The sequence below is a fragment of the Gossypium hirsutum genome, chromosome A13, assembly GCF_007990345.1.
Source record: "Gossypium hirsutum isolate 1008001.06 chromosome A13, Gossypium_hirsutum_v2.1, whole genome shotgun sequence".
NCBI lineage: Eukaryota > Viridiplantae > Streptophyta > Magnoliopsida > Malvales > Malvaceae > Gossypium > Gossypium hirsutum.
The window spans coordinates 51,931,085-51,946,999 of NC_053436.1; positions in this window are offsets into that span (position 1 = coordinate 51,931,085).

Below are 15,915 nucleotides of genomic sequence, written 5' to 3' on the forward strand. Positions count from 1 at the left end.
GCATTGTTTTATAGATATCGAAGCTACTCAAAGCTCAGGGATCGTCGAGGATCATCACCACACTATCAAACTTTATTTTGGTACATTTTGAAAGTGTAAATATTGGAGAATGGCATGCATAGGCTAGAGGTAGTTGAATATGTTTTGTGATGTGTATATTTACTCATGTGATATGGCTTAATTATGGTTGAACTTATGGTTTGATTTTGGTATATGTTATGTGATGCAAATTACGCTTATGTGATGTGTTTATGAATGACCAAATGAAATGGTCAATTTTGGTAAGTTTTGATATGTGCAAATTTGTGAAATTGGTAAATTTATAGCATGTGATTGAATGATAATAAAATGAGGTTATGAAACAAATGTTTAGATATGATTTTGTCATATGTTTTGGCATAATTTGGTATGACTATTAAGCATGAAATTGGCCGATAATGTTATGGCATGATTGGTGTAAGTTTTGGTATTGAAATTGGTTGAAATTATAGTGCAAATGTGCTTGGTTTGATGCTTGTAGGTTTGACCCAAATTGAGTGGCAAATTGGCTTTTCAAATGGCCTATTTTTGTTCACACGGGCAGAGACACGGATGTGTGTCTTAGTCGTGTGCGGCACACGGTCATGTGGCACGGCCGTCTGTCCCCTAGAGTATCCTACGATTTTAAGTCAACCTTCAGCATTGCTAAGGCACACGGGCGTGTGGCTAGCAGTGGACCCAAGTCAGTTTCGACCATAGCCAAGGCATACAGGCATGTCTTGTGGCCGTGTGATTAAGTTAGTATGTATGCCCTGATTTGACAAGGTCTAGACACACGGGCGTGTAACCTTTGTAACTTTGAAAATTTATTTAAGTTTCAAAAAATTTTGTATGTGTTTGGTTTAGTTCTGACCCCTTTCTAATGCATGTTTAAGGTCTTGATGACCTATATAAGGGACATTATGATAATGTTTGACTATGATTGTGGATAATGTATATGAATTGTTCATAAAATATTTCGATTTGTTTAGTAACACCTTTAACCTTATTTCGGCAACGGATATGGTTAGGGATGTTACACTACTGATGTTAATGTTTTCCACCAGTGATATACATTATCTCTAAGCAAAGATACTACGTATTTGATACATTCATCTGGAGTACAGGACAATTCTTCGAATACTCGGGTAGTGTTCTCAAGCCAGAACTCAACTCTTTCAGCATCATCATCAACTGTAGCCCGAAACTCTTCAGCCCCGTGTTTACGAATCTGATCAACAAGTGGCTTACTCAATCAAATCGAATATATTACTGGGGGCACAACTGAGACTTGTTGAGGAACAGGTGGGGGTGGAGGTTGTTAAGTAGCAGATTCATTCGTACGAATTCCATAAACCATTCAGTCATCATTTGAAAGAAGGCTTGCTTAGCCTCTCCTCCCTGACTACTAGTACTAGGCCTAGAATCGGCTGGTGTTGCCCCTTGAGTAGGAGCGGGCGCATTACTTTCCATATCATCAGCTATGGCTTGTTCAGGATCCATTTGCTATATAAAACACATTGTAACTGTCAGGAATCATCACACTATCACAATTTATATATATAAATGGCATGTATAGCTAGACTCTCACACGCTACATTAGTCCTAGAATCGACTAAACCGTAGCTCTGATACTAATAAAATCTAACACCCCTAACCCGTATCCAATGCCGAAATAGGGTTACGAGGTATTACCAGACAATACATCTCATTCACATATGTTTATACATTCATAATCAAAATCCATTCACAATGTCCCATATAAGGCTCTGCGAGACCATAAAACATGCTTAAAAGTGGTTCGGGACTAAATCGATAACATTTACAAACTTTGAGAAACTTAGAAAATTTTCTTTAATTACAGGGTCACACGCTCGTGTGACTAGGCCGTATGCCTCACATAGTTACCAGACACGCCTGTGTCATAGACCGTGTGAAAATAGGGCATACATACTAACTTGCACCACACGGCCGGAGACACGTCCGTGTGCCTTGGCCATGGGAAAACTGGAGGGTTTACTGACTTGGGTCACACGGCCAACCACACGCCCGTGTGTCTAGCCCATGCTCGAGACTGATTTAAATTCGTAGGGCTACCTAAGGGACACACGGCCGTGTAACATAGCCGTGTGTTGCACACGGCCGAGGCACACGCCCGTGTTTCTACTTGTGTGGACAAAAAATAGGCCATTTGAAAAGCCAATTTGCCACCCTACAATCATGCATATAAATCAACCTATTTGGTACCATTTCAAGTCATTTATAAGCAACCAAAACCCACCAAAACATACATATAACATACCATATATAATCAACCATTTTAACTAATCATTTCCATATTCAAATCATAACAAATCATTATTCCAAAATCATCACAACTTGCATATATTCCCAATTCACTAAATTCATCATAATATCATTTATTTCATATCACTAAACTCATCACATCATCATCTCAAACCAAACCAAATCATAAAGCATTATATACATCACATATAACACTTACCAAGCACTTAATTCAGACCAACTTAGATGGTTATACATACTATATTTACAAGCCAAATCTCATGGCTAATATCGAGACTTAAAACATGTAACAGCCAGATTTAGACCCTATTCGGAATAGAGGTTTTGGGACCATGAATCTGAGTCAAAAAATTATTTTAAAATTATATTCTGTGTTTATCATGTGTGAATTAATATCTGTAAAATTTTCGTGCTTTAATTTTTTCGTTTGAGTGCTTGATTTAATAAAAGGGCTTAATCGCGTAAAATGAAATTTTGATGGGTTAATGTGTAAGGGCCAGATTGTGGTTGTCTTTCTAATTTGATGTGTTTAAGTTGCAATTTGTGTAATGCCCCCATGCCCGAGACCATCGCCGGAGTCGAGCTTGAGGGGTTACCGAACAATATTTATCAAATTAAGAACTTCAAATCATTTATTTCTACATTCACAGCTTTCTAACTACCCGCGTCACAGTTACAAGAAAAATCATATCTCGAGTTACGAAACTCGAAATCTAGATCCGTAAATTTTTCCTAAATCTAGACTCATATATATATTTACTAATGTTTTTCTAGAATTTTTAGTTGGGCCAATTAGTATAGTTTATTAGTTAAAGTCTCCCCTGTTTCAGGGTTCGACTGCTCTGACCTCTGTGTATTACGAATCATATATTTCTCTATATAGAAATTAAATGACTATGAGGTTTGTTTCTATTAAAAATAGACTCAATAAAGAACCTGTACATATAAATAACAACTTCTAATTATTTTTGTAAAATTTATTATGAATTTTTAAAGTCAGAACAGGGGATCCAGAAATCACTCTGGCCCTGTTTCACAAAAGTTTAAATATCTCATAAAATATAATTTATATGCCTCTTTTGTTCAATCCACATGAAAATAGACTCATTAAGCTTCAATTTAATAACTTACTCATCATTTAGTTCCATTTATACTAGTTTTAGTGATTTTTCAAATTCATGTCATTGCTGCAGCAATATTCTGTTTTAAGGCAAGTTTCATCTTTCCATGAATTTTTATGAACTAGATAACCTATTAAACTTCCATAATATCAAACATGATCTAAATTAGCCATCACCATGACTTATCAATATCAAACATTTTCTCAACCAAACATGGCCATATCATAAAATTATTTACACAAAATAAGTATATTGCTATACATGCCATACTTAAGTTTTACAAGCCATTTACCCAAATGAAAGTCCTTTGGATAGTGTGATCGAACCTTCGACCCGTCCCGATTCCCGAGCTGGCTTGTTCAAAACTACAGTAAATAAAGAGGAGGGAGTAAGCATAAATGCTTAGTAAGTTCATATGTAAATAACAAGTAACATAACAATACAAATATACCAAACAACTTTAGCATGGTATCACCAAAACATATATCACATTTCTAAACATCATTCCTCATCTTACTACCTTATCATTTTTGTATCTGTTTTCAACCCGATGGTTAAGAACATACCTGTCCAAAGTGTCCATTTCACAACACTTACCAAAACATCGCTTGCATCTTAAGTGTTCTTCCGTTTCACTAGAAATTTCACCCGTTGAACACATTGGAATACAACTTGGATACACGGATAATTTGCACATAAGTGCCTCATATGTAATCAAGCTACCATGTAACCCGCCCATAAGTGAACTCGGACTCAACTCAACGAGCTCGGGCGTTCGCATCCATAAGTGAACTCGGACTCAACTCAACGAGTTCGGATGCCTAGTTACATTTCACGAACTCGGACTCAACTCAACGAGTTCGGACATTCGCATCCATAAGTGAACTCGGACTCAACTCAACGAGTTCGGATGCTCAACCATCCTAGTGACATGTCACTTGTATCCTAATCTATTCCTAAGGTTCAAACGGGCGTTTTCCTCGATCACACATCTTTGCCGTCTTCCACGGAATATCGAAATCGGTACTTCAGTGATAGTTCATACTCATCAAGTAATTCACTTAATTACATATTATTCAACAATAACCACAAAGCATAATATTTCATGATAATAGTCAGCATCATATCATATAAACAACATTAAATTGCTTAAAATGACAATTATGTTACTACATTTACACATGAACTTACCTTGGTACGAAAATATAAAGATTTTGCAATTTAGTCCACAATCTTTTCTTTTCCTCGATCGCGACTTGAGTCTCGTTTTTCTTGATCTATAATACCAAATTAATCTTATTTAATACATACATTCATTAAAACAACATTCAATATGAACTTTGGAAAAATTACACTTTTGCCCCTAAACTTTTGCATAATTACACTTTTGCCCCTAGGCTCGGGAATTAAACTTTATTCCTTATTCTTATGTTTTATAACATGCTGATCATTTTTCCCTTCTATGGCAACATCAAATTCTCTCTCTAACATATACTTGTGACTATTAGGTATTTTTGTCGATTAAGCCCTTTTACTCGTTTTCACTCAAAACCGAGTGGCACAAGTTGTCTAACATAATTTAAAACCTCATATTCTATCATAAAACATCAAAATACACAAATTTCACCTATGGGTATTTTTCCAAATATAAACCCTAGGTTGAATTATTGCTAACATAAGCTTAATCGAGCTACCGGGATTCCAAAAACGTAAAGAACATTAAAAACGGGGCTTGGAATCACTTACTATGGAGCTTGGAAGCTTGAAACAAACCCTAGCTATGGAAAACCCTTGAAATTTCGGCCTAATGAAGAAGATGGACAAAAATTGGCTTTTAATTTTGTTTTTAATTCATTTTAATAACTAAATGACCAAAATACCCTTACTACTAAACTTTCCAAAAATTCCTTCCATGTCCTAATTTTGTCCATGAACTTAAAATTGGTAAAATTTCTATTTAAGACCTCCTCATTAATATTCCAAAACAATTTCATACTAAAAAATTCTAGAATGCAAGTTTTGCAACTTATTCGATTTAGTCCCTACTTTCAATTTAAGCACTTTAGGCATAGAATTTCATCACGAAATTTTCACACAATCATGCAATCATATCATAATCATCAAAACAATTATAAAATTATTATTTCTATCTCAGATTTATGGTCACGAAACTACTATTCCGATTAAGCCCTAATTCAGGATATTACAACTCTCCCCCCTTTTAAGGATTTTCGTCCTCGAAAATCTTACCGGTAAACAGGTGTGGATATTGGTTTCTCATAGTTTCTTCAGGTTCCCATGTAGTCTCTTCTACCCCATGCTTTTGCCACAACACTTTCACAAGTGCAACACTTTTATTTCTTAGTTGTTTGACTTCTCGAGCTAAAATCTTAATCGGTTCTTCTTCATAAGTCATATCCGGTAGTAGTTTAACTTCTGTCGGTGAAATTATATGTGAAGGATCCGAACGATACCGACGTAACATAGATACATGAAACACATCATGAATCTTCTCTAATTCAGGTGGTAATGCTAGCCGATATGCTACCGGTCCAACTTTTTCAATTATTTCATACGGTCCAATAAAACGCGGACTTAACTTGCCCTTTCGTCCAAATCTAAGGACTTTCTTCCATGGAGACACTTTCAAAAATACCTTATCACCAACTTGAAACTCCATTTCTTTTCATTTCAAATCCGCATAAGATTTCTGTCTATCTGAAGCAGCTTTCAAACAATCTCAAATCACTTTCACCTTTTCTTCGGTTTCTTTTATTAAATCAACTCCATAAATCTGACTTTCCTTGAGTTCAGTCCAATACAATGGCGTCCGACATTTACGACCATATAATGCTTCATAAGGTGCCATCTTCAAACTTGTCTGATAACTATTATTATAAGCAAATTTTACTAATGGTAAGTACCTTTTCCAACTATCTTGAAATTCCAATACGCAACATCTGAGCATGTCTTCAAGAATCTGAATTACTCTCTCTGATTGTCCATCAGTTTGTGGATGAAAGGCAGTGCTGAAATTTAACTTTGTACCTAATGCTTCTTGCAACTTTTTCCAAAACCGTGAGGTAAACCTCAGATCTCTATCCGAAATGATTGACAAAGGTATCCCATGAAGTCTAACAATCTCTCGGATATACAATTCAGCTAACTTATAAAGAGAATAATCTGTATGTACCGGAATAAAATGAGCCGATTTAGTCAGTCTGTCAACTATTGCCCAGATGGCATTTTTCTTCCCTGGAGTTAACGGCAACCCTGATATAAAATCCATAGTAATCCGATCCCATTTCCATTCAGGAACAATAATAGGCTGAAGTAATCCCAAAGGTACTTGGTGTTCAGCTTTCACTTGTTGACAAACTAAGCACTTTGATACAAACTCGGAAATATCTCTTTTCATTCCACTCCACCAGTACATTTTCTTCAAGTCATTATACATCTTCGTACTGCCCGGATGAACCGCTAAACAACTATTATGTGCTTCATGCAAAATCTTTTGAATCAACTCATCATTTTTCGGTACACAAATCCAATTTTTAAACATCAAACAACCATCAGAACCGATTCTGAAATTTGATCCCGTATCAGCTTCACACTGTTTTCTTTTGGCTAGCAAATCTTGATCATTTTTTTGAGCTTCAGAAATCTCTTGTAAAAACATCGGTCTTGCTCTTAACTCTGCTAGAATCGAACCGTCATCTGAAATTTTCAACTGAGTGTTCATAACTCTCAAAGCAAACAACAACTTTCTGCTTAAAGCATCGGCAACCACATTCGCTTTTCCCGGATGATAATCGATAACAAGCTCGTAATCTTTCAATAACTCTAACCATCTTCGCTGTCTCATATTCAAGTCTTTTTGTGACATCAAGTATTTAAGACTTTTGTGATCGGTATATACTCGACACTTTTCACCATACAAATCATGTCGCCAAATCTTCAAAGCAAATACCACCGCAGCCAATTCCAAATCGTGAGTAGGATAATTCTTCTCATGAGGTTTTAACTGTCTCGAAGCATAAGCCACCACTTTTCCTTCTTGCATGAGTACACACCCCAAACCATTTAGAGAAGTATCACTATACACCACAAATTCTTTACCTGATTCGGGTTGTATCAACACTGGTGCTTCAGTTAATAACTTTTTCAATTCTTCGAAACTCTGTTGACATTCTTCCGTCCATTCAAATTTAACATCCTTTCGGAGTAGTTTAGTCATAGGAGCAGCAATTATAGAAAATCCATTTACGAACCGCCGATAATACCCAGCTAGCCCCAAGAAACTTCTAACTTCAGTTACGTTTTTCGGTGGTTTCCAATCAACAATGGCTGAAATTTTACTAGGATCAACCCGAATACCATCACCTGAAACAATATGACCCAAAATCCAACTTCCCGGAGCCAAAATTCACTTTTACTAAACTTAGCATACAGCTGCTTATCTCTCAAAGTTTGCAAAACTATCCTCAAATGCTCAGCATGCTCTGTCTCATCTTTTGAATAAATTAAAATATCATCTATAAACACCACAACAAATCTGTCCAGGTATGGCCGAAATATGCGATTCATTAAGTCCATAAACACAGCAGGAGCATTTGTCAACCCGAACGGCATAACTAAAAATTCATAATGACCGTACCTTGTTCTAAAAGCAGTTTTAGGCACATCTGACTCTTTTACTCGCAGCTGATAATACCCAGATCTCAAGTCAATCTTTGAAAACCATGTCGCTCCTTTTAGCTGATCAAACAAATCATCAATTCTCGGAAATGGATACTTGTTTTTGATTGTCACCTTGTTTAACTGCCGATAATCAACATATAATCTCATAGAACCATCCTTCTTTTTCACAAATAACACGGGAGCACCCCAAGGTGAAAAACTCGATCTCACAAAGCCTTTATCAGTCAACTCTTGCAACTGCGACTTTAATTCTTTCAACTCTGTTGGTGCCATTCTATATGGAGCAATCGAGATCGTAGCTGTTCCCGGTATCAAATCTATACCAAATTCTACTTCCCTGACTGGAGGCAAACCCGGTAATTCTTTTGGAAATACGTCCGCAAATTCACACACAACCGGCACTGATTCAACTTTCTTTTCAACTTCTTTTGTATTAATTACATACGCCAAATAAGCTTCATAACCCTTTCTCAAATATCTCTGAGCCGACATCAAAGAAATCATACTAGATAATGCCTCTGATTTGTCTGGCTCAACCCGCAGAATTTCACCACTTTCACACTTTAATTCTATAACCTTTTCTTTGCAATTTATTATAGCATCATGCAATGTCAACCAATCCATACCCAAAATAACATCAAGTTCATCAAACGGCAACAACATCAAGTCGGCCGGAAAGTAATGACCCCGAATCATTAAAGGGCATTTCTTACTTACTTTATCAACTATCACGCATTTGCCTAGTGGATTCGACACTCTAATCATAAATTCTATGTTCTCAACAGGTATATTCATACTAGACACCAGTTTCATGCATACATATGAATGAGTAGAACCAGGATCAATCAAAGCAATAATATTAATATCATAAAGAGAAAATGTACCGGTAATCACATCGGGTGAGGAAGCATCTTCACGCGCTTTAATAGCATAAGTTCTAGCCGGAGCTCTTCCCTCAGATCTAACTGCTACATCTCTGGCTACATTCTTACTGCTTGTTTCACTTCCAGCTTTTCTCGGATACCTTCCCCTCGAGTTTGCACCACTAGCTTTTACACTCTGAAATTTTTCTTTCTCAGCTCTCTCTGGGCAGTCTCTAATAAAATGATCCGGAGAACCACATCGAAAACATTCATTTGCTCTGCACAGACCAAAATGATTTCTACCACACCGCTGGCACTCAGGTTTAACAAATCTCGTATTTCCTACACTAGCCGCAGAAGTAGTCTGAGATTTAGGACCCACATTCTGCTTCTTAAAATTTCCATATGATTGCCCAGCTGAAACTTGGGAACGAGGATTCATATTTCTTGACTTTTCGGGTTGCTGTGAAGGTGCATTACTCATTGGTCTTTTCTTCCAATTTTCGTGTTTCAGATTCTACCTTTTTCTTTTCCTTCAGTAGTTCTTCAGCCTTACAAGCTCGATCAACCAGTACTACCATTTCTTTCAGTTCAAGGATCCCGACAAATACCTTAATGTCTTCGTTGAGCCCATCTTCAAATCGTCGGCACATCTTGGCTTCTATAGGAACATATTCCCTGGCATACTTACTCAATCGAACAAACTCTCTTTCATATTCTGAGACTGTCATATTACCTTGCTTCAGCTCAAGAAACTCTTTACATTTCTGATCAATAAATCTTTCACTAATATATTTCTTCCGAAACTCTTCTTGAAAGAATTCCCAGGTTACCCTCTCGTTCGGTACCACCGAAATCAAAGTCTTCCACCAATTATAGGCCGAATCTCTCAACAAAGATGTAGCACATTTCAAACATTCTTCAGGTGTACAAGATAATTCATCAAATACCCGGACAGAATTTTCAAGCCAGAACTCTACTTTCTCTGCATCATCATCAATATTTGCTCTAAATTCTTCAGCCCCTTATTTACGAATTCTATCAACGGGGGTTCTACGAAATTTTATCATATCCACTCCTTGAGGCATCAGAGGCATAGGTTGAGGAATTGGGGGAGGTGGGGGAGGTCGTACATTTGGGTTCGTATGAACGAACTCAGTGTACCATGCACTCATCATTTGGAGAAAGGCTTCTCGATCCCTTTCTCCTCCTCCCTGACCAACTGTAGGAGGTGGGTTTTCAGTCGGCACTGCCCCTTCAGCCGGAGCTGGCGCATTACTCTCTACTTCATCTGCCACAGCTGGATCGGGATCCATTTACTATATAAAAATCATTTAAAAAGGTCAGAAGTCGTCACACTATCACAATTCATACATATGGCATGTATAGAAAAATCCGTACATACAACACGTAGTCCGAGAACCGACTAAACCTGCTCTGATACCACTAAATTTAATGCCCCCACACCCGAGACCATCACCGGAGTCGAGCTTGAGGGGTTACCGAACAATATTTATCAAATTAAGAACTTCAAATCATTTATTTCTACATTCACAGCTTTCTAACTACCCGCGTCACAGTTACAAGAAAAATCATATCTCGAGTTACGAAACTCGAAATCTAGATCCGTAAATTTTTCCTAAATCTAGACTCATATATATATTTACTAATGTTTTTCTTGAATTTTTAGTTGGGCCAATTAGTACAGTTTATTAGTTAAAGTCTCCCCTGTTTCAGGGTTCGACTGCTCTGACCTCTGTGTATTACGAATCATATATTTCTCTATATAGAAATTAAATGACTATGAGGTTTGTTTCTATTAAAAATAGACTCAATAAAGAACCTGTACATATAAATAACAACTTCTAATTATTTTTGTAAAATTTATTATGAATTTTTAAAGTCAGAACAGGGGATCCAGAAATCACTCTGGCCCTGTTTCACAAAAGTTTAAATATCTCATAAAATATAATTTATATGCCTGTTTTGTTCAATCCACATGAAAATAGACTCATTAATCTTAAATTTCATAACTTACTCATCATTTAGTTCCATTTATACTATTTTTAGTGATTTTTCAAATTCATGTCATTGCTGCAGCAATATTCTGTTTTAAGGCAAGTTTCATCTTTCCATGAATTTTTATGAACTAGATAACCTATTAAACTTCCATAATATCAAACATGATCTAAATTAGCCATCACCATGACTTATCAATATCAAACATTTTCTCAACAAAACATGGCCATATCATAAAATTATTTACACAAAATAAGTATATTGCTATACATGCCATACTTAAGTTTTACAAGCCATTTACCCAGATGAAAGTCCTTTGGATAGTGTGATCGAACCTTCGACCCGTCCCGATTCCCGAGCTGGCTTGTTCAAAACTACAGTAAATAAAGAGGAGGGAGTAAGCATAAATGCTTAGTAAGTTCATATGTAAATAACAAGTAACATAACAATACAAATATACCAAACAACTTTAGCATGGTATCACCAAAACATATATCACATTTCTAAACATCATTCCTCATCTTACTACCTTATCATTGTTGTATCTATTTTCAACCCGAGGGTTAAGAACATACCTATCCAAAGTGTCCATTTCACAACACTTACCAAAACATCGCTTGCATCTTAAGTGTCCTTCCGTTTCACTAGAAATTTCACCCGTTGAACACATCGGGATACAACTCGGATACACGGATAATTTGCACATAAGTGCCTCATATGTAATCAAGCTACCATGTAACCCGCCCATAAGTGAATTCAGACTCAACTCAACGAGCTCGGGCGTTCACATCCATAAGTGAACTCGGACTCAACTCAACGAGTTCGGATGCCTAGTTACATTTCACGAACTCTGACTCAACTTAACGAGTTCGGACATTCGCATCCATAAGTGAACTCGGACTCAACTCAACGAGTTCAGATGCTCAACCATCCTAGTGACATGTCACTTGTATCCTAATCTATTCCTAAGGTTCAAACGGGCGTTTTCCTCGATCACACATCTTTGCCGTCTTCCACGGAATATCGAAATCGGTACTTCGGTGATAGTTCATACTCATCAAGTAATTCACATAATTACATATTATTCAACAATAACCACAAAGCATAATATTTCATGATAATAATCAGCATCATATAATATAAACAACATTAAATTGCTTAAAATGACAATTATGTTACTACATTTACACATGAACTTACCTTGGTACCAAAATATAAAGATTTTGCAATTTAGTCCACAATCTTTTCTTTTCCTCGATTGCAACTTGAATCTCGTTTTTCTTGATCTATAATACCAAATTAATCTTATTTAATACATACATTCATCAAAACAACATTTAATATGAACTTTGGAAAAATTACACTTTTGCCCCTAAACTTTTGCATAATTACACTTTTGCCCCTAGGCTCGGGATTAAACTTTATTCCTTATTCTTATGTTTTATAACATGCTGATCATTTTCCCTTCTATGGCAACATCAAATTCTCTCTCTAACATATACTTGTGACTATTAGGTATTTTTATCGATTAAGCCCTTTTACTCGTTTTCACTCAAAACCGAGTAGCACAAGTTGTCTAACATAATTTAAAACCTCATATTCTATCATAAAACATCAAAATACACAAATTTCACCTATGGGTATTTTTCCAAATATAAACCCTAGGTTGAATTATTGCTAACATAAGCTTAATCGAGCTACCGGGATTCCAAAAACGTAAAGAACATTAAAAACGGGGCTTGGAATCACTTACTATGGAGCTTGGAAGCTTGAAACAAACCCTAGCTATGGAGAACCCTTGAAATTTCTGCCTAATGAAGAAGATGGACAAAAATTGGCTTTTAATTTTGTTTTTAATTCATTTTAATAACTAAATGACCAAAATACCCTTACTACTAAACTTTCCAAAAATTCCTTCCATGTCCTAATTTTGTCCATGAACTTAAAATTGGTCAAATTGCTATTTAAGACCTCCTCATTAATATTCCAAAACAATTTCATACTGAAAACTTCTAGAATGCAAGTTTTGCAACTTATTCGATTTAGTCCCTACTTTCAATTTAAGCACTTTAGGCATAGAATTTCATCACAAAATTTTCACACAATCATGCAATTATATCATAATCATCAAAATAATTATAAAATTATTATTTCTATCTCAGATTTGTGGTCACAAAACCACTATTCCAATTAAGCCCTAATTCAGGATATTACAATTTGTCCATGATAGCATGTAATGGATGATAGTGACCTATATTATAATGGTTTAATATTTTATTACAAAGGTTAAATTTGTAAAATGATAAATAATATATGTTATAATAAAACATAAAATTAAAATAAACAAGCAAATTATCTTGTTCTTGTCGAAACTTGAGAAAGGAAGAAAGAAAATATAGCTTAGGGTATTCGACACTTTGGAAGCCTAATTCAAGGTTAGTTTTTGTTTAGTTTTTGATAATTTTTACGTTTTTGGGATCATTGTAGTGTAATGTACAAAGCCATGCTTGAATTTCTAATTTTGATGAATATTTTGAGTTATGACATTGTTGAATAATTGAGTTTTGTGATGATAGTTGATGAATTATGAAAGATATGTTTTGGATTAATATGTTTTGTTTTGGAATTTTTGATGATTTTGAATAATTAGGACTAAATTGAAAAAATAATAAATTGAGGGACTAAAATGTAAAGTAAATGAAATGTATGGACTTGTATGAATATAAGGAACATCCCGCTTAAGTATAGTGTATTCAAAATTTGCATGTTTAGTGTTTTGTACAATTTGGACTAAATTGTAAAAAGTATAAAATGTTAGGGTAAAATGGTAATTTTCCCATTTATGTGTTTTTTAGAATAAATTGAGTGAAATTATGTTTGAATAAGTTTAATTTGAATATGTTTAGATCAACAACCAAAGAAATCAGTTTTGGATCAAGGGAAAACCAAAGTTGTCGATTAGTCGTCCCATTCTGATTACTGTTGTCTGAGGTAAGTTTATAAGCAAATAGATGTTACTTATTTGATTAAATACCAATTATATATGCTGAAATGTATAATGAGATAGTATATATGTGAAATCCAAATATGTATAAGCTTGGAATCTATGTGTTTGAGTTTGATTCGATCGAGTTACGATGTTTGAAATCCCGGTACGAACCTTAGGAATAGCTAGGATACATATGTCATGACAAAGGATTTTTGATATGTGTTCTCATGTAAGACCACGTCTGGGACATTGGCATCGATATGTGATACATGTAAGAACATGTCTGGAATATTGGCATCGTATTTGATTCGTGTAAGACCCTGTCTGGGACAGTGGCATCGATATGTGATTGCATGTAAGACCACATCTGGGACATTGACATTGTACGATATATGTGATTATCTGAGTATCCTATTCAATTCTGAATGGTTCAACGAGCAATGATAAATTGTGATTGAATGTGTAAAATGAGCTAAAGTGATCAGGTATGTGATAGCTTATTACCTATTTGAAATAAGGTAAGTAGGTTACTTCATATGTGTTGCAAATCATATATGATGTAAATGAAAAATGTATTTGTATAAAAAAATAATAATACATTCAGCCAAAGGTTAAGTATAGTGATATCATATTTGTGATCTATGTGCAAACATATATAAATGATTATATTCGGCCTTGTGAATATAAAATGTGAATATTTATGAAATGATTCATGAATATATGTATATGAGATTATGTATATTTGGTTAAATAATGATATTATGGCTTTGAGATTGAATGATATTTAGAAATTGTAAGTTTGAAATTAAATGTGATTATGATAGTATGAATTGGTTTGGTTAAATTAAATTGATATTGCTATTGAGTTATTTATTTGCTTATAACTTTCTAAGCTATGATAGCTTACTATGTGTGTTTATGTTTGCCTTTATTTTGTAGATTTTGGAGACTAGTTACGAGCTCGGGAATCGTCAGCAAAGTCTATCACACTATCAACTGTTTTTAGTATTTTATAAGTTTGAAATTGAACCTATGGCATGTATAGGCTAGATTATATTTGGTTAAGTTTGAAGTTGTGTATATATTAAGCCATGCAAAAATGGCTAATATGTTATGTGAGTATACAAAACTTTAGTCAAGCTTATATATGTTATATGCATTCAAAATGGTTGGTGATTTTGGATGTGTGTTTGGTTGATTCGGCTATGATTTATGCATATATAAAAATATATGTGAACTAGGTTGATATGTTTGGTTAAGGTATCACAAATAGCTTATGATTAGCTCACTTTCGGTAAGTTTGATGTATGGTATGTTTTGTCATATGAATGGTTTATTAATTTGGCTTAGTAATGGAGTAAAATGATAATGATATATATATTCGAATGTGTATTAGTTATTTTGATTCGATTTGTAATGGCATTGTATGTGCATATATATTATGCTTGAATGGTTGGCTAATTAAGCACGGTTGATGAAGACAAATAATGAGTATGTTACATGATTGTTTTGGTTAATGCGCCTTGAGGTACAGTAATGAAAGATCAAAATGTTAGGTCTAATATTGAGTTGAAAATGTACCATAATTGTGGTTAAATAATTTGGTATATACTAGATAGGTACTTTGGTATGATTTGCTTCGGCACTAGTGATTAAAATTGATTATAATCATAATTGTATATGGTTAAATGAATATGCTTGTTTATGCATATGATATACACATGCCTATTATGCCATGTGAATGTTTAAAATCTAGACAAACACGCATAATATATGAATTGGTATAGTCATGACTTTATTTATGGAATAGGTTAAAATACGTATACTAATAACATAAAAGGTATGTACGGTCATATAGTAATATTGCTAATGTTATATATATGATTGGACTTTAAGT